We start from the raw sequence: 25,190 nt of genomic DNA, 5'->3' as shown, positions 1-25,190 counted from the left end.
GTCCTTCAAGATTACACTAAGAATGCTTGAGCCAGTGTAAGCTCAGCTTAATATATTAAAACAACTTCTGTGAAGCGCAAAGCAAAATGAAAGATTATTGAACTAAAAGTCGGTTTAAGATACACTGTATATAAAATTAATACAGCTTGTAAAAAAGTGTTTATATTCTTTACATACACTAAAATGGGGTCTCCAACTCTGGTCCTGAAGTGCTGCTGTGGCTGTAGGTTTTTGTTTTAACTCTTTTTTTAATTAGTGACTAGTTTTTGCAGCTCATTAACTTCTTTTGCCTTAATTGTGAATGACTTGCTGCTTAAGACTCAGACCCCTCAATTGTTTCGTTTTTCCTTAATTAGTAGCCAAACAATGATGAGATACAAAACAAGCCAACTCTTGAGCTGCAACCTGTGTCCATCATACCATATCTGAACATAAAGGAAGGTGAAGGTCTCGGTCATGTTGGGCTGCTCAGGCCCACAAAACATTTTGGCGGTGCTCTTAGAAAAAACAGAAAATCAACCATTCTGAAAATGTTTTTTTAATTGGGTTTAATTAACAGCAAGAACTGGCTTCTAATTAAGAAACCGGTTGGAGTGAAATTGGTTGGAGTTTGAGGCCCCGAATGAGCTGGTCATCTGTTGGCTGATTAACATCTCATCTCATTTCTGTTTGAGTGACGTGTAAGGAAAATGTGAGGCAGTTCAGAGGACTGAATGTTAAAAAAAAAAAAAAACAAGTCAATGAAAATGAAGGCAAAACAATTAGCAACAAGAAGTGGGCACTAATCAAGAAAAGAGTTGGAGACCCAGGCACTCGAACAAACTGAACATTTCATTTCTGTTTAGTAAAGTAAGGCAAAAGACCTTGGCTTTGAATAGCTCACTGCACAATGACTGTGCTGTCTCTTAAAGTGGTAGTGTCCTATGACATATTATAACAGAATATATATGCAGCATTATGAAAGAAAATTAAGCATCCATCTTATTAAATTTGGAACTAATTTGAGTTATTGTGTAGAAGATCTCAAACGTTTATGTCACAGATCTCACTCCAAGTACTTATCTTGTATATTAAATGGTGCCAGTGGGAGTACAGCTGACATCTCCTTCACCTTTTTGCATGGAAAATATGCAGCATTTCCTGCAGAAAATGTTTAAGAGAACTGCGTGCGTGTGGCTAGCCACTCCTGCTATCTTGATACTTAGAAAGTTTGTAGTACAGTAATAATAGCAGTACTGTCACAGGTACAGAGTATGTTTTACGTGTACGTTCAGCCGACATGCAAGGTCAGAGCTAGAAATACTGTATTTACTAACATTAAGACTTCTGAAAGTAATCATAAGGTGTAACCACAGTGCACTAAAAGAAACATATACGCTTTAACTGCTGTCAATTTTGAAAGCTAATTTTAAATGTTTAAATGTAGACTAACCAGTTATTAGCAAAATCAGCTCTGAAGAGCAGTCTTTCAGACAGCAGTCGAGGATTTCTATGTGTATGTGCTTCATGTGGCCGATAGATTAGTAAACATGGTGACAGTTAAATTAGAACACAATTTTGATGAGAAAAAGCCTTATTAACAGTCTTATTCACCTAATGTCCCCAAAATATCATTAGGTCGAGTTTTAAAAGACCCTAAACTCCTACTGTCTACCATACAACTTGGTAACTCTTTCTGTGTGTGTGTTCCACTGTGTGTGAAGAAAAACTTTATAAAGTTTATGGCAAATTTAACTTTAACAAGCTTTCATCATACGGTTCTTTTGCCTGTTCAGATTTTTAAAATGTCTGAGCTTCTTCATGTGAATTAACACTTGATTGTGACCCCACAACCTCCACTCTGAACCAGTTTGGGCAACGAGAAGCAGAACGTCTGAGCTGTCAATGGCTGGCAGTGTGCTCCGCATGAAGAGACTGCATTATGTGGACACCTCGACCTACTTTATTATCTGCTGTGCTGCTTATGCCAATAGTCTCCTGGCTTTAATGCTACATCAACACTATTATGTTTTTACTTAAAAATGGCATTTTTAAACATCCACACATAAAAATGACTAAAAGCACGTATGACATAGATATTCGGCTACACTGGGCATGAGTGCACTGGCGTAAAAAGTCTTGAAGGGATGGTAATGCATCTGTTCACGGGATTTACTGTAAAATTGCAGAGATCAGTAAATGATGTGCCATTTATGCGTTTATGCAGCATTCAGTACGTACAAAATGCTACTTAGATGCATACGGAGTGGACAATACAACAGCAACTCTTCTGTGCTCCTTATATTGAATTATGGTTTTCTTCTGTGAATTGTGACCAACCAGGGAATGAGGCGTTGTAATGAGCATGATCCTAATAATGAGCACAAACCAATTAGAGTCTGCACTTTCAGAAATGTGCCACGACACTGAGGCTATGTTTTCAGAAGCATATGGCTCTAGGGTCTCCATTGTTGGTGGTTGAAAACATTGAGGTAGTGGGAACAAAAGGTGAAAAATGTGTGCGTAACTGAAAAGAAAAATAGTAGTGTGTTCAGTTGCCGAAATTCGACTTGCCATTATACAAAAACAACAATAGCTTTGTGCAGCTCTGCTAATACAGATTACAAAAATACAGAAGTAGCTAAGAGTACTGTATATACAGTATGTGCGCACCGTTCAGTGTAGGAATCGCTACAGTGCCATCTATCAGTGCTTGATAGTTGGGTGAGCATTTCCAGTGCCACAGAAAATAAAGGAGATATCTAACAGGCAAGAAGGCGAACCTGAACACTGAACAGATAATTATTTGGGACTGAATTAACCTACCAATGGTTTAAAGTAATCTGCGGCGGACTGGCGCCCTGCTCAGGGTTTGTTTCCTGCCTTGCGCCCTGTGTTGGCTGGGATTGGCTCCAGCAGACCCCTGTGACCCTGTAGCTAGGATATAGCGGGTTGGATAATGGATGGATGGTTTTAAGTAATAGTTTAGTTTGAAAGAACTAGCTCTAAATACTCTGATGAAGGGATAGACTAAAAAACAAACATAAAAAAGAAAAAAGGAACTGCTGCTTGTGTATGAACCTTTGGTCACAGAAGGGTGTACTGTAGCATCCATTTTTAATCCCTCAGGTTGTGGAGTATAAAGCGTCTTGGTTTGTTTTTTTTCTTTCAGATAGATTTTATGTGCACACGTATGTGGCGAAAATGTACTTTCATAATGTTGAATTGAGTTCATTTACTTGTTAATTAGCGTGTTTTATGTTGTGTTTATTCACCAGATGAACTTTTATGAGTTATGTATTTAAGAAAAGAACAAGGTTTCCAAATATGATCACACACTTTGGATTCCAGGTCCAATGCGATTTAAAATTTGTGTATACCAGAAACTGCTTCATTTCCAAAACTAGGTATTTTATTGAACCGAAGAAAGTGGTGTAATAACGGCATCATATTTTGCATGAAGTGCACTGTTTTTCTTTGCAATGTGTGCCAATATTTCTTGAGGTATATGGATGTAGATTGGAGCAAATAGACAAATAACTTTGAAAACCAGGTTGAAAGCATGAAATTTGTTGATAAGTGTCTGATTTGGTGTATCTTTGAAGACAATGTTGAGCGACCACATACGCTGTATCTGCACATCAGCTGTGAACAGGCCCTGAATGGAGCACAGCTGCCGGCTTTTAGTGGTTAAAACGTGCAGTTTAATCTGTTGCTTAGAATTATACAGAATTATACAGAGTTGCATTCGATGCAAGTTTAACTGCTGCAAAAATCTGAAGACACCCACACATGCTGTGTCTGTTGGTTATTCAAACCCAAAGCTGCATCTATAAAACACAATATACTATCAAACGTTTTAGAACTGTTTGTCCTATTAAAATAATCTTTCAAAATTCTGCTGTTACGCTGAACTATTCACTGCGGCTTCATAAATGTATCCAGGAGCCCCCAGAGAAAGTAGTGATTGTAATTTACATGCCTTGCAAAGCAGAGATCAATTAACAAAACATAAAATCGAATGGACAAACATCTTAATAAAGAACCTCCTGACCTAAGAGCATCAATTCAGAATTGCTTTGTTTTCTGAAAGTAAGTTATGCTTTGAGAAATCCTCTCTAAATTTGGGGTTTTGAGACATGGCTAACCCTAACCCTAACCCTTCTTTGTTCAAATTATCTATTGTCAACCAATATAGGCAATAGAATCAAATTGTGGGGCTTTGCACGTTGCCTTCAAGACAGCCAAATCTACCTAGAATTAGACCTGAGCTCACTGAGGTATATTGTGCGTAAAAAGTAGAGTTTGACATCTAGGAAGAAATCTCCATTTCATCTTTTTACTACTCATGATGCTTTTGGACTTTGTGCCACAGTAACAAGAGTAGTATTTTGTTTTTCAATTCTTTATTTTTTGACATACTGCTTTGGCCTTGAAATTCTCCTAATCTTTTTTAAAATATTTAAGTTTCCTCACTGATGATCAATGTAAACACATCCAGGGGTATGTTTGGCTAGAAGAGAGTATGTTACATCAAAATCTCTTTTGCTAGTTTATGGGATGGACCGGCATGAGTATTTCACCATTGTACTGCCTTATTTACCAGGAGATTATTGGTCATCATGGATGAGATGGCCAGAAAGATTAAAAAAGTCCTAAAAGTGTTGTGCTAAGCGTCACTTAGGGAGCCAGTTCTGGACCCTAAAAATACATGATAGCTACTAGATTCAGCTCTTTGGCCGCTCCGCCACTGTTTTTCACATTAACATACAATATATCACTGCCGATATCGACTCCGTTTCCACACTTCATAGTCTTTAGCATCATTGCTGATTGTTAATTGAAACAGATCAATGATGCATCAAATTAACTGAACTGGATATCAGTTACCAGAGATTGATGGAGCAGCAAGAACTTTGTACAGTAATGCATCATTTAACTTTACTAATATTTTTTTATAAATATTTAATTACTATTTAACTTATTTTATGTGCAACAGTATTTCCTAATTAATGATGTCATCATTGTGTACTCACATGTAGTAGTAGAAGCAATGTGTTCATTAACTGAGGACTCAGCTGTGTATAAGCCCACCAGTTCAGAATTAACATGCATGAACATCTCTGTTCCTTCTAGTGAAATTTATCCAAAAGTTCCCTTAGTTCCGTTGGTAACTGATGACTAAAATATCTTCGTGAAACTGACTGTGCGACTGTGTTAATGGTAGGTAAGGCTATGGATTAGGGCAAACTGATGGCAAACAAAACTTACCCAATAACTCAGGCCTCGGCCATCTAAACATTACATTAATACATTTAATTTATTGAGCTAGCAGTTTGATCCAGTATATTGGATGAAATTCTTTTTCTGGTACGAATTTCGGGAAAACTGTTTTACCAGTGTGGTAAAAAGAAGTGAAAAACCTGTTAACACATTTAAACACAAAACATGAATGCAAAAGGAATTGGGAAACATGATCTAGTGTCGGTGTATTTGTGTCTTAACCGTAATGTCTTTGTCTATCGACTTGTATCTGAACTTTGTAATAAGGGAGTCTAATCCTGTAAGAGAATTACCTAGAGTGCTGTTTGGTTCAACATAATCAATGAGCCAATGGAAATCAGAAGAAGAGACAGGAACAAGCCACAATTGTACTGTGTTTGCTTGTCAGTGGTGACATGAGCAGGCACGAGAATACAAAGCTGTACTTTTATCAAGTTCAAGAGCAGTGAACCCCTACAGTCGAATCTATTTGAGTAGAAGAGCATTAACAAATGTTTGGATATAAAAGGCTACACATCTTTAACAACATCTTAGGCTACATTCACATTACCAGGCCAAAGTGACTCAAACCCGATTTTTTTTTGTCTTAATGTGACAGAAATCTGATACTTCCAGCGCTGTGTGGACACAGAAATCGATCTTTTCACATCGCATTTGAAGTCACTCTCTTATGAGGTCCTCGATTGGATAAGTATCCAAGTCGTGGCTGTGGAACATGAATGAGAACATTCAGATCGGAAATCATGTAGATCTTCTCCTATACACATGGGACGATCACCTTCTTGATCTAATCATGTACAACTGACCAACTGTTTACCGTCCTCCAGAGCATATTGCGATGCATACACTAGTCACTAGCACGTTCATTTTGTCAGTTTTATTACCATGAGCCGACTGACAAAAAAATTTTTTTTGCTGTTGGTAATGCAGATGACTTGTGCGAAACATATCAATGTTCACATGTGTGCCATTTTGGAGGACAGATGCGTTCACATTACAGTTATGTACAAGTGTCTTGTACTTATGAATGTGAACTGTTATGATAGGCAAATCAAATCTGAGCAAAAAATCGGAAATTGAGCAATGAGGCTTTTGATGTGAAGGTAGCCTAAATTACATTTGTTAGTAATAGAGTTTTTTTGCTTTAATTAAATTTTACTCTGAAAACTATATACAAATACATAATAATGGTATCTAACAAAACCATCAGAATTTTCTGTTGTACCGTGATATCGATTTCAGGCCATCCCGCCCAGTCGTACACAGTCAAACTGCTTAGCAAGCTCTGAATTCATTACAATCGTCTGCCTCCATTTGCATTTCCAACACTTGGAGCACAGACCGGTTCAGTGACTTGCCTAGAAGCAGATTGTGAGTTGAAGGTGCAGACTGAATGGACAGCTCTCTGGTTTAAAGTCAAATCCTTCACTCCCACACAACACACTTTAGGGCAGTTGTGTTTTCCTAATTGAATGTTGCAGGCTATTCTTAACATTTTACACTTGTCCTTTTTCGCTCTTTTTGGCTCTTCTCCCATTGTCTTGTCAGGTATTTCCTCCAAAGCTGTGGCCAGTTTCTAATTAAGAAGGGTTTTTTTATTATTATCGGGCAGCACAAAGTGTATTTCTTTTCAGAAGCTGCAGTAGCACTTGTGGTTGGTTAAAGACAGCATTTAGGATGATAAACTTGGCTCTTGAGACAAGCTGTGGGGAGTACAGTGTGGTGTACAGAAATAATAAGAGTCACTTGCATCTTGATAATACAAAGGCTAACTTTTTTAAAATACATTTTGCTTCTGTGAATTGTTATTTATTATTTCAGCCAGTCACATTACCATACAACACATACAATGCCACACAATATCTGGTCAAGTTACATTGCGTCACGTTCCATGCATCCATCAAATTTACTAAATCTAGTTTAGGATTGAGGGGGAAAGCAACAACACAGGAACCAACCCTGAACACCAGGGCAGTCTCACACACACATACCCAAACACTCGCTAACTCCTAACTGCTAAGACCTGTTCAGGTGTAGCTGCATGTCTTTGGGATGTTTGAGGAAGGCCAGAGGACCTGGAGAAAAACCAACACAGACACAGGGCGACATGCAAACAGTCAGTGACTGGGCTGGGAATCTTTACTTGTTACCTCTGTGCCACCATGCTGTCCGGGGGGGCTGGCTCCAATCCACCATTGCAGACTGGAATGAGTGGCCCAGTCACTATCAGTGTGAAACTCACATGCTCTCCCCATGTCAAAGCATCTTTTCTCTTGGAACTCCTGTTTCTTACTTCATCTCAATCACATACATGTCTTGCTAGTACTGGTGCCTGCTGAGTCCGAGGTTGACCCCTGCTTTTTGCTTGATGTTGCCATGTCATTCCTCAGTGATCAATAGCCATTTTTTATAATTCTTGTGTATGTTTGAGAGAGGTTGGTGTTGTTCATTGTAATATTTCAGAATTTCTTGAGTTTCTGTAAAAGCTAAGAATAAAGTACCAACTATCTATACACAACCCTGCAGTGGAGAAAACAGCTTCTTAGAACTGGAGAAGCCTTTCTCAGTCATGGGTGTCTTAAACAAAGAGAGAGCATGCCACTGTAGGACTAACCTCTAGGAGTTTGTCAATAGTAAGAAAAGCGTGGCCTAGACAGTTTAGGATCAGCACTTGAAATCTGAAGGCTGCTGGTTGACATCTTGCTGTTACTGAATGAACCTGTGAAGATAATAGTAAGACCACTAAAGAGTACTGGAATGGGGTCACCAAGGAACTGAGACAGCAATAAAATAAAGAGCTCCGCTCTGTCTGCCTTCTGTCTCTTGTTGTCACTACAGATGACTTGTTGGTTCAAGTCAAAGAATGTGCGCAGTGCAGCTTCAAATATGACATGAAGGAGCTAAAAGTTTGCTGCAAGTCAAATTGGAAAGCAACGAGAATGGGACAGAACATTTTAGTCGTGCGTTTGGGTTATTTGATTTGGTAAAACAGCAAATGAAACATTGTTGGTTCCGTGTCACTTTGCTGTGCAGTGTGTTTTGCTTATTCTTTTGCTTTTTGATATCCTGACTTGCTTCCGGTATAAAGTTTATAGAAGAAGATAGATTTTGGCTCACTTTTTTCTACAAATTGGAAACAATCATGGGCTTCTTATCTCACTGGCTAGGAAATAAGGCTCTGGAAGAATAGCTGTGTTTGCATCTAAATGCACTGCTAAAGCAGGAAAAACAGACCATTGCATGTGTGTATTCCTCCTAGGACAGAAGGTGTGATAGCATGAACAAATGTTAAGGAGACGTCTGAACATTTACTGTACTTCAGTAGAAAAACCATCTTGGCAGATGGCATGGCAGAGGTTCAAGTGGATGCCCTAAAAGTAGATTTAAAGCTTCATTTGACTGTGGACTGTTGCTGCTTTTGGACCTTTCTGAGACCCCATCTTTAATATTTGTTTTTAAATGTAAATGCAGTGCAGTGGCATGTTATGCAATGTCCAGTCTGCTTTTCCTGCAGGTCACTACCAGAAAAGGCTTATTTAAAGAGTCCATTTGTCATTTTACTGAATGACTTGGAGCATCAGAGGTCTTTTGTCACAAAAGCAGCATAACGGAACTTCTATTAGGGATTCTCTGATCAGGTTTTTTAAGGCCGATAGCGATCACTGATTTCAGGTTACTTGATTGGCCGATTCTGATACCGATTTGTTTTTTTCGTTATCCTTTTAAAAGACTTTTCATACTAATGTCCTGCATAACCAGACAAATAGAAGTGTTATGTCTTATATTAAAGTGTATTTGTATAATTAAACTATAGACCAAAGGTGTAAATTGTTCATTTTATATTAACAAGATGAAATTCTGTAGGCTTATTGTTCAGTGATCATAAAATACTAAAATAGAATTTCCTTAAAATACATGCTTTTAACTAATGAAATATGTACAAAAATAGTTATCCATAATAGATATGGCATAAAAAGAAAATAAACACAAATCTTTAAAAAAAGCCAATTGTTTACTAAGCAGTAATTTAAAATTCTATTTATTTTTTATTTTTTCAATTAAAGTGTGAGCTGCTGCATTTTAGACTAACTCTCTTTCCAAAGTCAACCGGTGTCCGTTTTAATTTAAAGGACAAAATAAAGGTCTGAATTCCTTAAAGTAGCTTTTTTTGTCGTTTGTCAAGTTGCACGGGACGATTACTTTTTTTCCCAGTTTATTACCCCGCTTCTTTATTCACTGATAAAACAAACTCTCACTCGCTGCTCTTTGTTTACAGTGCAGGAAAAGTAAAAAAAAAGACGCACACGCCTTGTGTAAAGGAGCACTGCAACTGAATGACCATAAACCTTAGAAAAGCAGGGGCTGATAATATTGATTTGTTGTGATCAGCCTTTTCACCAGTCGAGTCTTTTGTTAGTGAAAATCATCCAATTTCAATTAGCGGCTGATTGATAGGAGCACAAGGTATTTGCAGCACATGAATATTATATGAATATTACATTTTGTATCAGGTAAATGGTTTGCAGATTTCATATTGTGCCATTGATGTTAGTGTACATACTGTACATAAAAGAGCAGGATGGCCACAGATATAACATTTTCAGTCTGTTTTTTTATTTATTTTACTTTCTTGCTTGAACTTGGCCACAGACTCTAGACAAAGCTCTGCAATAAATATGGAAATCTTTTATGAATCATTGTTACAGCTTTAGGTTGCCATATCGACTTTGAATTTCTTTATGTAGCTTTGTTGAATTGAACAACTTAGAACAGTTTATCAAGTAGCATTTAAAAAATCTTTGTCATGTGGAAGAAGTTACAGATGTGTTTTATAAATCATGGAATAGCCTTGTGTAATATAGAGATTAATAACACAACCGCGTGACACAAGAATGCAGTCACACTTGCTTCAGGGATCTGAAAGACACTATAGGAAAAACACCATGAGAGGGCCAGTGGATCATGCAACAGAACATTACAGCATCTACAGAACATCAGTGCCTTCCACCATCTGCCGCTATGACTATGGGCCATCCACTCGCAGTGATGAGACTCCATTTGTGGCATATGTGATGAGCTTTCGTATCAATGGTTCACAATTAATGACTATGGAAATTTGTAGAGCTGGGACCGAGTGTGGTGTAGTGGTTAAGGCTTTGACCTTCAAACCCCGAGGTTGTGGGTTCAAATCCTGCTACTGACACTGTGTGACCCTGAGCAAGTCACTTGACCTGCCTGTGCTCCAATTGGAAAGCCACAAGTAATGGAACCAGCTGCATCATAAATGTTGTAAGTCACTTTGGATAAAGGCATCAGCCAGATAAGTAAATGTAATTGTGATCATAAGGAGCTTTACTGGAGAATGGTGACTTGCTGCATGTTGGTCGGACATATAAGTAACATTTTCTATGAACTCCGTATACATGACAGTGCTGCTATTATTTCTGTTTCTGCTTTGGACTGACGGCCAATTGCTTCTCACATGGAGCTGACATGGACGATGGAATAGTCTGGACAACTTTCTAGAAAAGCACATTGTGAGAATAGTGGGTGACACTATATCAGGTGCCATCACCTATGACAGTCTGTGGCCTAAAATGCCTGTTAGGGATACTTTAACTTGTAACACGATGTGGCAAAATAAATAATAACCGTTTAGTTTGTCTCTCAGATAAGGCATCTGTACAAAGGGAGAATGACACTTTCTCACATGACGGTCAGGTTAATGAAACAAAAGTGATGAGGTATCCTCCTCTGACACTTCTGTTTGCAGTTATCTGGGAAAAAAAGCAAATCAAGTGGCGTTTCAGACCTTCGTTCTGTCAACATTTCCAGTGCTTCTAAATCACTAGGCAGTGTGACCCCTGCTGGCACATTAAACAACAGCAAGTTTAATTTAACTTTCTTTAGACCTTTTTTTTTTGTTCTTGATTTTGCCGTATACAATTTCTTGTATTAGGAATTTGTTAGTTTTCGCATACCCCTTGGGGTCAGAGCGCAGGGTCAGCCATTGTACAGCGCCCCAGGAGCACTTACAGGTTAAGGGTCTTGCTCAAGGGCCCAGCAGAGTAGGATCTCTTTTGGCTGTGATGGGGATTCGAACCGGCAACCTTCTGGATACCAGTGCAGACCCTTAGCCTCAGAGCCACCACTCCGACCTTGCAAGAATTCCAAAAACTAAATAGAGATAACACTTGAGACTTCCGCTTTTTTTGCTTCTGATTGAACAAAATCTTCAAATGAATCACTTCTGAAAACCCAGCAATGTGCGTTTATTTTCATAGACATTAAGAAAAGTACAGGCTGCTGACGGGATGCTAGAATCCATTTGTTTTCTTTCTAAGTATTGATTGTCTTAACTCTTATTAAACTTTATAATTTTGTACATTTTCTCTTCTTTTGTGTGCTATAACTGTGGAGTAGGAAAGCAAATTCATTGTCATCTTTGTGCATTATTTTTAAACACTTTGCACAAAACTAAAATAAAATTCACATGTCATATTTAAAAGAGCGTATCCAGTCTGGTGTAAAAAGGGCATCTTTTCCAACATTTTTCTTCCTTTTCTCCTAAAAACACTAAAACAGATGGTGCCACTTATTTCTTAATTGACTGACCAAATGCAGAAAGAGAAAAGCAAAACAAAGAGCTTGATCAAAGGCACCGACTGACATTCAGCTTAGAAATTGGCAGGAATGAAAAGCAGCATCCATCGTGAAGCCCCCCAAACAGCTGAGACGGGTGCCGCGGGCAGCTTTAGGACTCAATTGTGTATGCACAGGAAGAGGCTTGTGGACATCCCACTGTCATTTGAGGTGCCGGCGAGGTGTGTGTTTCACGTCTGGATGATTTCCAGTCTAATTTTGGTAGGCCATTGATTCACTTGCCTGATGAAACCCGCAAAATATACACACCCGGCACACACATGCTTAAAGGGAAACACTGCTGGAATGAGTGTGCCTGCTTGTGAGTTCTAAACTTCCGCCTTCTGAGGCTGCCTCTACTGGCACGGTGCCTGTTGGCAGCCCGCCTGAAGCGTGCGCTGCTCCACTGATTTCTCTGTTGCTTCTCTGAGTTCCTGCCAGGAAGGAGTTCCCCTTGTTTACTTGGCTGTGGCAAGCAGGAGCCTGGGAAGTGCGGGGCTCTACCTGCAGCGCGGTGCCTGTGAAGGAGCGCTGTGAACTTTCCCCCATTGTGAACTTTCTTTTGTTCACCTCCCATCTTTTAGCTATGCCTAAAATGAAAGAAGGAAGTGCTTTCAGCATCCACAAGCTAAAATCTATGTACCCGATACCCATGGTGACTGTTAGCCACCACACCACTAAAGGAACAATGTACATTTAGAAGTCGCTTACACAGATCTCTGTCTTTGAAGGACAAGCATGCCTTTCATGGGCGTGTTTAAGTTGTAGTGTTACTTAGCATTTTCCATCCATTCACTTATTCTTCAACCCGCTTAATCTAATTTAGCACATGGGGGCAGACCTTATCTTTGTAGCATCAGGTGAAAGGCAGGAACCAGCCCTGGATAGTGTGTCATTCTAGTGACCCGCTATTAGAACATTAAAACAACTTTGACAAGAACAGGAGCTTGCCAATCCATCCATCTTCCTAATGCACTTGTCCAGGGCACAGTGGCATGACAGCTGGAGCCTAAGAGCCGGTTTATACTTCACTCTCAGAACACTAATGTGCATGAATCATGGCTGCCACACATTCCCGGCATTGTTTTGATGCGTCCTCTGAGCATGTTGTCAGAAATTAACACGATGTATACGCAAGTTGTAGTACCAGCAAAAATATCAGTGACGTGTGTGTTCAAGTTTTGGTACGAGATGTCAGCATCGTTGTTAAGTATCATCATGTGACAGCAAGCCACACTGCAGCTCCAACAGGATCAATGGGCGTGCTTCGATGTTAGATGAATGGTTTGATGTGGTGAAGAAAATCATCAAACTTGAATGCTGACATGCGAGTGTGCTTTTCTTCATCCGTTTCTCACACAGGTCGCATATTCCCCATCATAATGACACAATACATTTAAAGGTCTCACATAGCATCTGTATCATCACTGTTGGCAACAGCATCAGAACGTAAAGAATTATTTTTAACATCTGTGTCCCTCAACTTACAACAGAGCGAAATTCAGGCGTTTTCTCACCATGATGATGTGTTGGGTGCTACCTGGTGGAATCCTCAGATTTACTTAAAGTGTGCGTGCAAGTATAGACAGTGTACTGTTTGTGTAGCAGCAGCGTCCTCAAGCGCACAGTTCACGTAGCGTTAACTGTATTCTCGGCCTTATTCAGCAATTATTGGATGCAAGGCAGAAACAAAACATGGATAGAGCGCCAGTCCATCACAGTGTGAACACACACCAGGACCACTTTAGCAACGTCACTCCACCTAACTGCATGTCTTCAGACTGTGGGAGCAAAACAGAGCTCTAGAAAGAAACCCACTCTGACACGGGGGAACCCAGTCTGCTTACTGCTTGCCACTCCTTTTCAACTAATTTCTTCAATAAAGCATTAGAAAACTTTTGATGAGAACAGGCCAGTTGTGATGAGAACATTATCTTCTACTTGTGTCCTTGGGATGTGGAGTACTTCAAAAAAAAAAAAAAAATGCATATGGACATATAGAGAAAATGCACATACTGGCGACCAGGTGTGGGAATCAAAATCCATGAGGCAGAGCCACTAGACACTGTGCCACCCAAAGTGGACTAAATGGATGACTTTTTATACAATAATCCTCAATTCCACTATTTCTTATTGTTTTGAACATCAAAATTTCTTGATTTTTTTTTTTTTTTTTTTTACAAATGAAGCATCTTGTTGTCTCCTTTTGGACAAGGTCCACCTCATAATTTTTCCATGTGGTGGATGATGGTATCCCGGGTCCACCCTGCGTGGGGTTTGCATGTTCTCCCCGTGTCTGCGTGGGTTTCCTCCCACAGTCCAAAGACATGCAGGTTAGGTGCATTGGTGATCCTAAATTGTCCCTAGTGTGTGCTTGGTGGTTGGGTCTGTGTGTGTCTGTGTGTGTGTGTGTGTCTGTGTGTGTGTGTGTGTGCCCTGCGGTGGGCTGGGTTTGTTCCTGCCTTGCGCCCTATGCTGGCTGGGATTGGCTCCAGCAGACCTCCGTGACCCTGTGTTTGGATATAGCAGGTTGGACAATGACTGACTGACTGGATGATAGTATTGGAACCCCTGCAGATTTTGTTTCTTTCTAAAGCCGTCTGGAGTTTTTTTTTGTTTTTTCTGTCCTCCCCGGCCATCGGACCTTACTCTTATTCTATGTTAATTAATGTTGTCTTATTTTAATTTCTTATTTTGTCTTTTATTTTTCTTTTCTTCATTATGTAAAGCACTTTGAGCTACATTTTTTGTATGAAAATGTGCTATATAAATAAATGTTGTTGTTGTTGTTGTATTTGTCCATCCATCCATCCATTATCCAACTCGCTATATCCTAACTACAGGGTCACGGGGGTCTGCTGGAGCCAATCCCAGCCAACACAGGGCGCAAGGCACGAAACAAACCCCGGGCAGGGCGCCAGCCCACCGCAGTGATAGTATTTGTGCCACCGATTAGTCACACCAGCACTCGCTATTCTGTGATACTTAACCTCCATGGCATTAACCCCAAATGTCTCTCAAGGTCAGAATTCTATGTAAAAACAGTTAATCCTGAGTGTCTTTTGGGTTAATTTGTTAAATTGTTAGAATTTGAAGTACAGCCCAAATAAGGACAGTATTCTGCTGCCATCTAGTGGATAAAATAACATCCTGCTACAAAAAAATCATGAATATTTTAATGCGTTTTGCCAGTCCATGGTAAGTCATCAATATTCATGAGCGGGACAGAACCTTCGACCAAAACACACAATGGTGTGTAAATGAAAAGCTGTAAAGCCAATTTTAAAACAAACTGAAACTGAACCACTCGTTGAGTCAAGCAATAGTGATGACAGTGTGAATTGGTCATCAGACGTTGACCCAGATAATGAAATTGATACGTACAGCAATGCACAACTAAACCGTCATGATGTGCCTGGTGTATTTGGTCAGGGGAGGCTTTAGCATGACAAAAAGGCAAAATGATTGGGATCAAGTGGAAGGAAAAGGAGGACGTCAGCCTCCTAAGCACTGTTCACAGGGGGAAATGTCAGTAAGCCTTGCACTGTGATAGCCTACAATAACTCAATGGCCTGCTGGAAACAAGTGGCAGATGGTACTGATGTGAGTTTCCAGGCTGAAAAGAATGAGATTACTACGATGTACACACGATTCTTAGGGGACCCTCTCGTTTGTCTGCTTTTTTGCTTTGAGGATTAGAGCGTCTTGGAGAGGTTGCTGTCTAGAGAAAGCTGTGGAGGTGGCAGGTTTTCATTCACTACATCATCTGAGCCTATTTGTATTCGTTTTAGTATTCATATTCATCTGTATTCCGACTGAGGATTTGGAATTATCTGTGGCCCATGTCTAAGGCACCTGAACATGAGTTTCTTTTAAGAATTTCAGATTTAATTACATTCTGAGGCATCAGTTTCTCAAAGAATGTAGGGAATCTCATCTGGATAACAAATTACAGAAAGCAACGATGATGGAATAGAAAGAGCATAAAATCCACAAGCACCTCTACATGAGTATGGGGGAATGATCTAAAAAATTAAATCCTCTGGGGAGCACTACAATGACAAAATGGGCCTGGTGGACTGGAGCTACACCAGGATGGATCTAAAATACCGCTCCATGTCAGGCGTAGCCAGTCTGTCTGTAGGTAGTGAGGTGGTTGAAGACTCAATGAAAAGAAGGAGAAGGGGACATTGATATATATGGTTTAGGAAACTGTGAAAGCCACTTCAGCAGGGAGACAGAAACCAGGATGGTACCTCCAGTGAGTCAGAACAGCTTCATTCTCTTCATGTCTGTTTATTTGTGATTGTTTATTTTGATTTAATTTTAAAAAAAAAACATTAGGAGCTCACGTGGCCCTTTCTTTGGGTTAGTGATGTCTGTTGGTGCATCCATTGCTAATCTGCGTTGCACTGAGTGGAGAAAACATAGGAAGTATACCAAACCTGTAAAATATTAATTCTACTTTGACCCTTGTGAACATAAAATAACACTGGAAAGGGCAGCCGTCTATCACAGTGCCCACTCAAGTATAAACCCACACAACATGAATTCACACATAAGAGTTGCATCTCTGGCTTAAATGTGGAAAAACTAAATAACTTGACGTTTGTATCGATTTCAGTCCAGGTAAACCTTTATATACCTTGTAAAGGCCTTGTGGTTCTTTCATCCTGGCTTTTCTACAAACTCTGAGACACGATGGTGAACACAGCTAATGCTCTACTGTGAATGAGTCGCCCCAGTTCCAGTCACTTTTCTGTTCCATGTGTTGGCCCTCACTACTGGCTCACCTCTGTATCCGGCTTTCTGCTTATTTGGGCTACTTTATAAGGTTTATTTTGGCTCCTGCCACTGGGAAACTATTCCTCCATATGCAACACACTTCTTAATTGAAGCCGTCTGCTTGCACATCTGTTCAATTAAACACATTTAATCTTTATTTTTGACTCTCTGACACCATTTTAATTGTGCAGCTTTCGTCTGAACCTCCCCACACACACTTGAGAATGCCACCGATTCTCATGTTACTTGGTTGAATTTTCACGTCACAAGAAGGCAGCCATAGGAATTAAAATTACAGACTGCACATTTGTATACTGTTGTTAGATTTGGGGTCGTCTTTTGTTTAAGATTCCATATATATTAGGGATTGCAAAAACATTAATAGATAATTTTTAGTCGATGCATGGTATTTCTTGGTCTGTGTTAAAAGATAAGTTTGGTATTTTTCAAATAAAAATTAATTTCTTCACAATCATGGTATAAATTAATTTGCCACCTGAAATTGAGTTGTAAAGGGAAGTGTTTTTTTTATAAATTTAAAAAATACATTGTCTATCCAAAGGTGAAAGAAAAATCTGTTAAACTTACCCTAAATACGTTCACTTTGAATCGGCAGTGGTAACGATTGAAGAAAACCTGCGTCCCGTGTTTATGAAGCATCCTTGTGATAACAGAAAGAAACCAGAAACAGTTATTTTATCACAGATTGTTGGTCCTGCTCACTTGACGTAAGGATACGTTTCCTGTCCATTTGTCTGCTTGCAGCTGCCATTGTGGTTGGAGTTATGACATCCCAGCACCCAAAAAACAGCCCATTACAATCTGTGTTGTTATTTTACAAAGTCTATGGAGCAAGATCCATATCAAGTAGCAGCATAGTGAATTTATTTGTACTTTGTACATATAATAATATAACTGAACTGATCTGAATACACTGCAGTCTATCTCTATATACAGTCATATGAAAAAGTTTGGGAACCCCTCTTAATTCTTTGGATTTTTGTTTCATTGGCTGAGCTTCCTTTTAATATATGACATGCCTTATGGAAACAGTAGTATTTCAGCAATGACATTTCGTTTATTGGAGTAACAGAAATATGCAATATGCATCATAACAAAATTAGTCAGGTGCATACATTTGGGCACCCCAACAAAGATATTACATCAATACTTAGTTGAGCCTCCTTTTGCAAGTATAACCGCCTCTAGACGCCTCCTATAGCCTTTGATGAGTGTCTGGATTCTGGATGGAGGTATTTTTGACCGTTCTTCCATATAAAATCTCTCCAGTTCAGTTAAATTTGATGGCTGCCGAGCATGGACAGCCTGCTTCAAATCATCCCATAGATTTTCAATGACATTCAAGTCAGGGGACTGTGACGCCCATTCCAGAACATTGTACTTCTCCGTCTGCATGAATGCCTTTGTAGATTTCGAACTGTGTTTTGGGTCATTGTCTTATTGGAATATCCAACCCCTGCTTAACTTCAACTTTGTGGCTGATGTTTGAACATTTTCCTGAAGAATTTGTTGATATTGGGTTGAATTCATCCGACCCTCAACTTTAACAAGGGCCCCAGTCCGTGAACTAGCCACACAGCCCCACAGCATGATGGAACCTCCACCAAATTTGACAGTAGGTAGCAGGTGTTTATCTTGGAATGTGGTGTTCTTCTTCTGCCATGCAAAGTGCTTTTTGTTATGGCCAAATAACTCAATTTTTACCTCATCAGTCCAAAGCACTTTGTTCCAAAATGAATCTGGCTTGTCTAAATGAGCATTTGCATACAACAAGCGACTCTGTTTGTGGCCTGAGTGCAGAAAGCGCTTCTTTCTCATCCCCCTGCCATACTGATGTTCTTTGTGCAAATTGCGCTGAATTGTAGAACGATGTACAGATACACCATCTGCAGCAAGATGTTCCTGCAGGTCTTTGGAGGTGATCTGTGGGTTGTCTGTAACCATTCTCACAATCCTGCGCATATGCCGCTCCTGTATTTTTCTTGGCCTACCAGACCTGCTGGGTTTAACAGCAACTGTGCCTGTGGCCTTCCATTTCCTGATTACATTCCTTACAGTTGAAACTGACAGTTTAAACCTCTGAGATAACTTTTTGTAGCCTTCCCCTAAACCATGAGACTGGACAATCTTTGTTTTCAGATCTTTTGAGAGTTGCTTTGAGGATCCCATGCTGTCACTCTTCAGAGGAGAGTCAAAGGGAAGCACAACTTGTAATTGACCACCTTAAATACCTTTTCTCATTACTGGACACACCTGTCTATGAAGTTCAAGGCTTAATGAGCTAATCCAACCAATTTGCTGTTGCAAGTAATCAGTATTGAGCAGTTACATGCATTCAAATCAGCAAAATTACAAGGGGACCCACATTTTTGCACAGCCAGTTTTTCACATTTGATTTAATTTCATACAACTAAATACTGCTTCACTGAAAATCTTTGTTCAGAAAACACCAGTACTCAGATGGTCTCAGGAAATGAAAGACATACCACTGTAATCTTTTTTGTTGAAAGTAGAGTCAATTATTATGCAGGCTGAGAGGGGTTCCCAAACTTTTTCATATGACTGTGTGTGTATATATATATATACTAGCTTTTACCCACAACTTCGTCCACACGGGACTCTGTTTTAATATACTTTTTTTTTCGGAAATATATATATATGAAGTTATAGTTATTGCCCGTGACTTTGTTCGCATGGAACTTCTGACGATGTAGGAGTGTAAATATTTAATTGGTTTTTAGAGGATTTCTTTATAAACAATATTTTTTGTTTGTTTATTGGGCGGCACTAATATTACCAGGCTCGTGGGTGAACTTACGCGTGAGCAAGCTACGTAAAACCGACCATGGGAGAAACAATCTTCCCTTAAATCTACGCCAGCGTATGCCAAACCTGATAAAAGTTTTAAATTTCCATATTTTTTGTGCACAGTTTTTCCGATACCGAGACTGAATCTCTCTGTGTTTCTCAAGATGCGTGTGTTGATAATTGGTAGTGGCTTGCCTGTGAATTTCAGGATGTAATTTTTGAAATCTTGCAACTGCTTGTCGATGTGTAGTAGGATTCTTTTCAGAAGATTTTTTTATCTGATTCTTTCGGATGTTATTTGTGTATCGAGCCCTGCGTTTTTTTATTTTCTTCTGTGTTTGAGTTGGTAAAACCTGGTGTAACTCTTGGTTTGACGAAGATGAAAATATGTATAAAATAAATATCAGTTTGAGGCGTCGGAGATGCGGGTCTTTTTAATCCTTGTGTTGTTATTTTTCTGGTAATAATAACCTTTGGCATATTTGAAGTCGAAACTTTCAGAAGAGGATACTTTTTTTGTGAAACATAAGCATCAAAATGACCACTCGAAAGATTTGCTATGAACCTACGTTGTTTTACAGGGTTATCATTTATAGACCGAACAGCATAGCATCAGGTCGCTCGCGCAAATGATGCACGGCTATCGCTCACTTTACCGTCAGGCAGAAACAGAAACATCCCCTTCCTGATTCCACGAATGCATGCCATGTCGTTCGCCCCTCTTCTCAGTGGCAAGAGAACGGAGATAGTTGACGCCTTCCAATTCACCCCCTTAGGGATGGAATTTCAAAAAATCCTTTCTTAGCGGTTATCCATGTCATTATAGGAATGCACTGTCAAAATTTCAGCCCTGTAGGTCCAGTGGTTTGGTCTGTGCGTTGTCTGTCAGTCAGTCATGGAACTGTTTTATATATATATATATATATATATATATATATATATATATATAAAATCCAACATCCGTCTGTCTGTCTGCTTTTCATGAGAGAACTAAAAGGATTTAGATTGGGTTTCTTTTCTATAATTTGCTTGAACATTCCGGTTGAATTTGCAACTTCTCTCAGCGTGCTAAGTATCGTAGTTCGGTTCGGTAGCTATTTATTTGTGCAAATCTGAGAAAGAGGCTGCGGGCCGAGGAGGCGGTGGGTGAGAGGAGGGGGGGCTGGGACCTCTGGAGTAGGGAGCTGTGCGGGGACATCCTCACTCATGCGCCAGCCTACGTTGGAGTCGCTCTACCTCTCGCCACATGTTGGAGCGTACCTTGCTTCCGCTTAACTACCGATACCTGTTTGTTCAGCAGGCATTATCATCTAGAGATTGTTAAGGAGTGACGTTTGACGTTTTTCACTGCTATGCGGGTGGAGCCGTGGACGACAGCTAGTCATTAATAACCGCCTTAGACTTTTAAATGAGCCAAACCACCTCTTCTATGATGTGTCTTGTGCATGCACAATCAAAAAAAAGCTTGGAAAATGAAAAAAGGCAGAGTGTGCAATAGAACAGATCGAAGGACCACAAACCAATCATGAAGTTTTTAAATGCATTACGAGTCACTCACACAGACGCTAATCTATCTGTAAATACACAGGGAGAACGTGCAGACCCTGGCACTGTGAGGCAGGAATGCATAGCCCACTCTCCGTATGTTAACACATGTGTAATGAACTTACTAAAACTTAACCTAGATTAAACTTTGGTGAACCTCCATTGCTGAATTAGCCATTAAGGTGTGTGTTTGCCCTGCAGTGATGTTATGCTACCTTGCGTTTGATGCTGTCTGGGAGAGCCTCCAGCTTCCTTGCTACCCAACCCATGATTAGCAGTTCAGAAGGTGGATGCATGAATTTTATTATTTTGCCTATTGTGGAGAAACAAATATAAATAGATTCATGGATGGAAGATATCGAAGACAGCAATAATAACAATAATTAATATTATTATTGGGTGGCATAGTGGTAGTGTTACTGTCTCACAGTGAAGGAGAATCAGGGTGTTCTTTGCATGGAGTTTGCATGTTCTCCTCTGGTTTCCTCCCACACTTCAAACACATGCAGTTTAGGTGGACTGGAGTAGCTAAGGTGGTCCTGTAGGTAATGCGTTTGTGTTTGCCCTGTCCGGGGATTGTTCCTGCTTTGCGTCCGGCCAGTGAATGCTGGGATAGGCTGCAGAAATACTGTACATCTGTTTGGTTCTTGTCACCTGATTACGTGCCAATTGCAGTACTTGAAGTGGAAACAAATAATTGCAGAAACTCTGTTTTTGTAGGCTGCTTGGTCCTCCTTGTGATGTGCGTCACATTTTGTGCAACTTCTTAGATGAACGGGTGGGGAGGAGTTTTGAGTCTGCTGTTAGGAGTATATTATAGCAAAGACTGGGGGAGCCGATATGCAGTCATTTATAGCAGGTCACTGAAACAGAAAAATGCCCCCCTTCAAGCTCTGGTTACATGCCTGCTTAATATCTTCTCGTTGTGAAGCACGCAATATCTTTGTGAAGTAAAGTTTGTATAATGAAGGAATATATTGTAAGTGATTATGTGGCTTTTTCAGTTATTGTTGTCTACATGTGTACAGAACTGAGATGCAATTCATATCTGGGCATCAACATGCAATGTCAATAACAGTACATGGCGATGACTTTCTGAGGTGAATCCACAACCTTGGCCTTGGAGGAAGATGAACGGAACAAAGTAAGCTGTTACAGTGGCCAAATCTTACAACAATGGCTTGCTTAAAATGACATGGATATGCGGTTTAGTAATGAGGTTGTAATCTCAAGGCGAGGAGCAATACCTGAAACATTTTTCGCTTGAAAATCGGTATGTTTCAAGGCTTTTTTTTTTATTTATTTATAATGGGACCCTGGTATCTATCCATAAGGAGGAGGAGGTTAGGAGCACACGCTGATATAGCGCATTGCCGCACCCACCACATGACAAACCAACTCAGGACCCCAGGTTAGGATCCGAGTGCAGTCATGCAGTGTGTGACACCTCAGCACCACAGTGGTTCAGATGGAGTGGAACAGCGTGAGGTTTTTTATGGGGACTGGAGTGCCAATTCTGCCACCAACCCCCAGGTGTCTCCCTGCAGGTTGGAGGGCCTACCTACAGGGCTGGGTGCAGATTAACGTCATACTCAGGACGGAGCAATTGCAGGTTAACGGAGTAGCCATAAGCTACATGATAACACACAAGAGTGGGCTAGTAATTTTTTAAAATATGAAAAAATATGCTTATCAGCATTGCCTTTTCTAGTACTGGTAATTATTTAAATCATTTGGTGAGGCTCACTTATTATTTTCCTTAACCTGTCCCGGAAGGAGGTTGTCTCTGGCCATTAGACTTATATCAAGGTAACTGAAACAGAATAGTTTTAAAAAACAAAATATTACAATTGACTGCTAAACACTGGGATTGTAGAAATATGATGACTGCATATACTGTATGTTAACATAGGATACAAGACAGATGAGGCAGAAAAACATAACACAGAAGAGGCTGCCAGTTCAGAGTTCAAATTGATTGTGACCCAGATAAACAGTTTCACGACAGACCAAGGCTTTCAGGATGATATCCGATGTTGTGTGTGCTGTTGTTGTTCTGAGTTCAGGTGGAGAATTCTTCTGCCATTTGAGTGCACTCTTTCTCTGTGTGATGTGGTCCTTTGTTTGTGGTGTGATGTGCTTTTCTTAGCTCACTGTTCAACTTTTTGTTGTGTCCTCTGCAAATTCGTAGGAAAAAATGTTACTCTTTCTGGCACAGGAGTTTAGACTCTGAAGTTCCCTTCTTGAAGTAATGGCTGCTTCTCAGGTCTTCTCAGACTGGGCTCAGTCACTGGCACAATGCTTGGCTTGGCAGAGTGGATCTCAGCTTTCAGGTCCGTAGGAAGATGAGTTTGTCAACAACCTTTAGCTCCACAAATACAGTGCAGCTCATCAACGTTTAGATTTCAGAAACGAATGTAGCTAGTGTTTAAAGTCACTTCCATTTACTGAACTCTGTCGGCTATAGGACTGTTAGCCATTCATTGAATTCTAGCTCATTTCTTGAATTTGGTTCTCCATTTGGCACCTCCATGTCTCAAGAAGTTCTGCTCTCATTGACACCTTTGTTATCAGACGTAGTACAGGCTGATCCTGCTACGGTAAGAGCTGCCGTTAAGCCATTTTCTCCAGAAGGCTGGATGGGTGTAAAGCTGGATTTCTGCATCCTTATTAAAGCTGCTGTCTGAACAGGCTTTGCCTGCCACTTAAAAAGCCCAGCAAAATGGCAGTGGCCACTTTTTGCTCAGCTCTTTGGGCTTTTTGACCTTAAGTGGCTAACCTACTTCAATTGAGCTAATTTATACTCTCCTTTGATGGACTTCGCATTCTGTGGTAAAATGTTTAGTTTTGTCATTAAGTAGACCAATCCGGGCCCAGTGGCGGACACCCTCATCCCAAACTGCTCCCTGTTTGGCAAAGCAAACTCAGATCCTGCTGTTTGTCTGAACAGTGAAATGGAGTCTACTTAGCCAATTGAGTCACAGGAGAACTTCTTTCATTCAAATTGACTATTTGAGTTTTGACTACGAGTGCTCACCTCGTAACTGGCTTATTTCATTTGCACCCTCCCTTGCAAAGCACTTTCTCACACTACTGATGAAGCAAACTGTGATGACAGGACCACTCTAATGAGGCTCATTTTATACCAGCACAGATAGTTGCTCTCTTCTCCAGGATGTGACACGCAAAGCATGGAAAGCAGCCTCAGAGTGAATCGCATCACAGGAGAGCCCCTTTAGTTCAAGAGGCTTTACTCTGTGAGCGCAGGCTGCCTAGTGGAGGGGTGACATGTTGCATGGTTGGACATGAATTTCACTGCACTCTGTACACATGACAATACTATTACTACTGTACTACTGTTTTCATTATTCAGTTTTGGTGTGTTCCACTTGGAGAGCATCTTGTTAGGATCAGAATATGACACATTCTGTTTGTAGACCATTAAATGGTGGAGTGCCACTGCAAATTTCTTGGTAATTTTTGCCCATTTTTGGGGTTAGCTAGAAGTATGAAGTATTACTAATATTACTAATCACACTCAGCACTTAGATAACAGTGACACTTGTTCAAACCTAAGACTGGCTATTAGACTGAACACGGCTTCTTATAACCTGTAAACACGTTCTGCTTGGCAGAAGACATTGCAAGCTTTTTGTTTCGATGCATGCTCAATAATCCAGGTAAGGAAATCCTAGAAATTTGATTCTGTTCATCTGGACAAAGTTTTTAAGTGGGAGAAATATTTCGAGACTTATCCAAGTCTCTTCCTCAGTCTCAATTGACTGCAGGTTTCCCCAACCTTATAAACAGTACCTTTGCTTAATCACAGAGACTAGCACCATTGACAAAGGGCCAGTTGATCAGTGATATGCAAATTGTCCACTGATTAGTAGACATGTGAACCATTCATAGAGAGTTGAGGAATGGCTACAATCACAGCATTGTAAGATGGCGACAGATGTACCCTTAGGCCCCCTCCTCTGTTCAGAGATGGTCGTTCCTTTTTCACGTAAATGGCCTCCTTGATTCCTCTCTCAAACCAGCGCTCCTCCCTGTCCAGGATGTGCACCTCTATATCTTTAAAGGAGTGACCACTATCCTGTAGATGTAAATAGACTGCGGAGTCC

The 25,190-nt window shown here is 40.1% G+C and overlaps 1 protein-coding gene across 1 annotated transcript in view; it reads left to right on the top strand.

The window, feature by feature from the left end:
• Positions 1-25,190, top strand: part of plagl2 (pleiomorphic adenoma gene-like 2) — a 112,408-nt gene that overhangs the window by 70,969 nt on the left and 16,249 nt on the right. The gene's annotated exons all lie outside the window — the stretch shown is intronic.

Source organism: Erpetoichthys calabaricus, chromosome 10, assembly GCF_900747795.2.
Source record: "Erpetoichthys calabaricus chromosome 10, fErpCal1.3, whole genome shotgun sequence".
Classification (NCBI taxonomy): domain Eukaryota; kingdom Metazoa; phylum Chordata; class Cladistia; order Polypteriformes; family Polypteridae; genus Erpetoichthys; species Erpetoichthys calabaricus.
The sequence above is the reverse complement of the archived record's forward strand: the minus strand, read 5'-3'. Positions and strand labels throughout refer to the sequence as shown.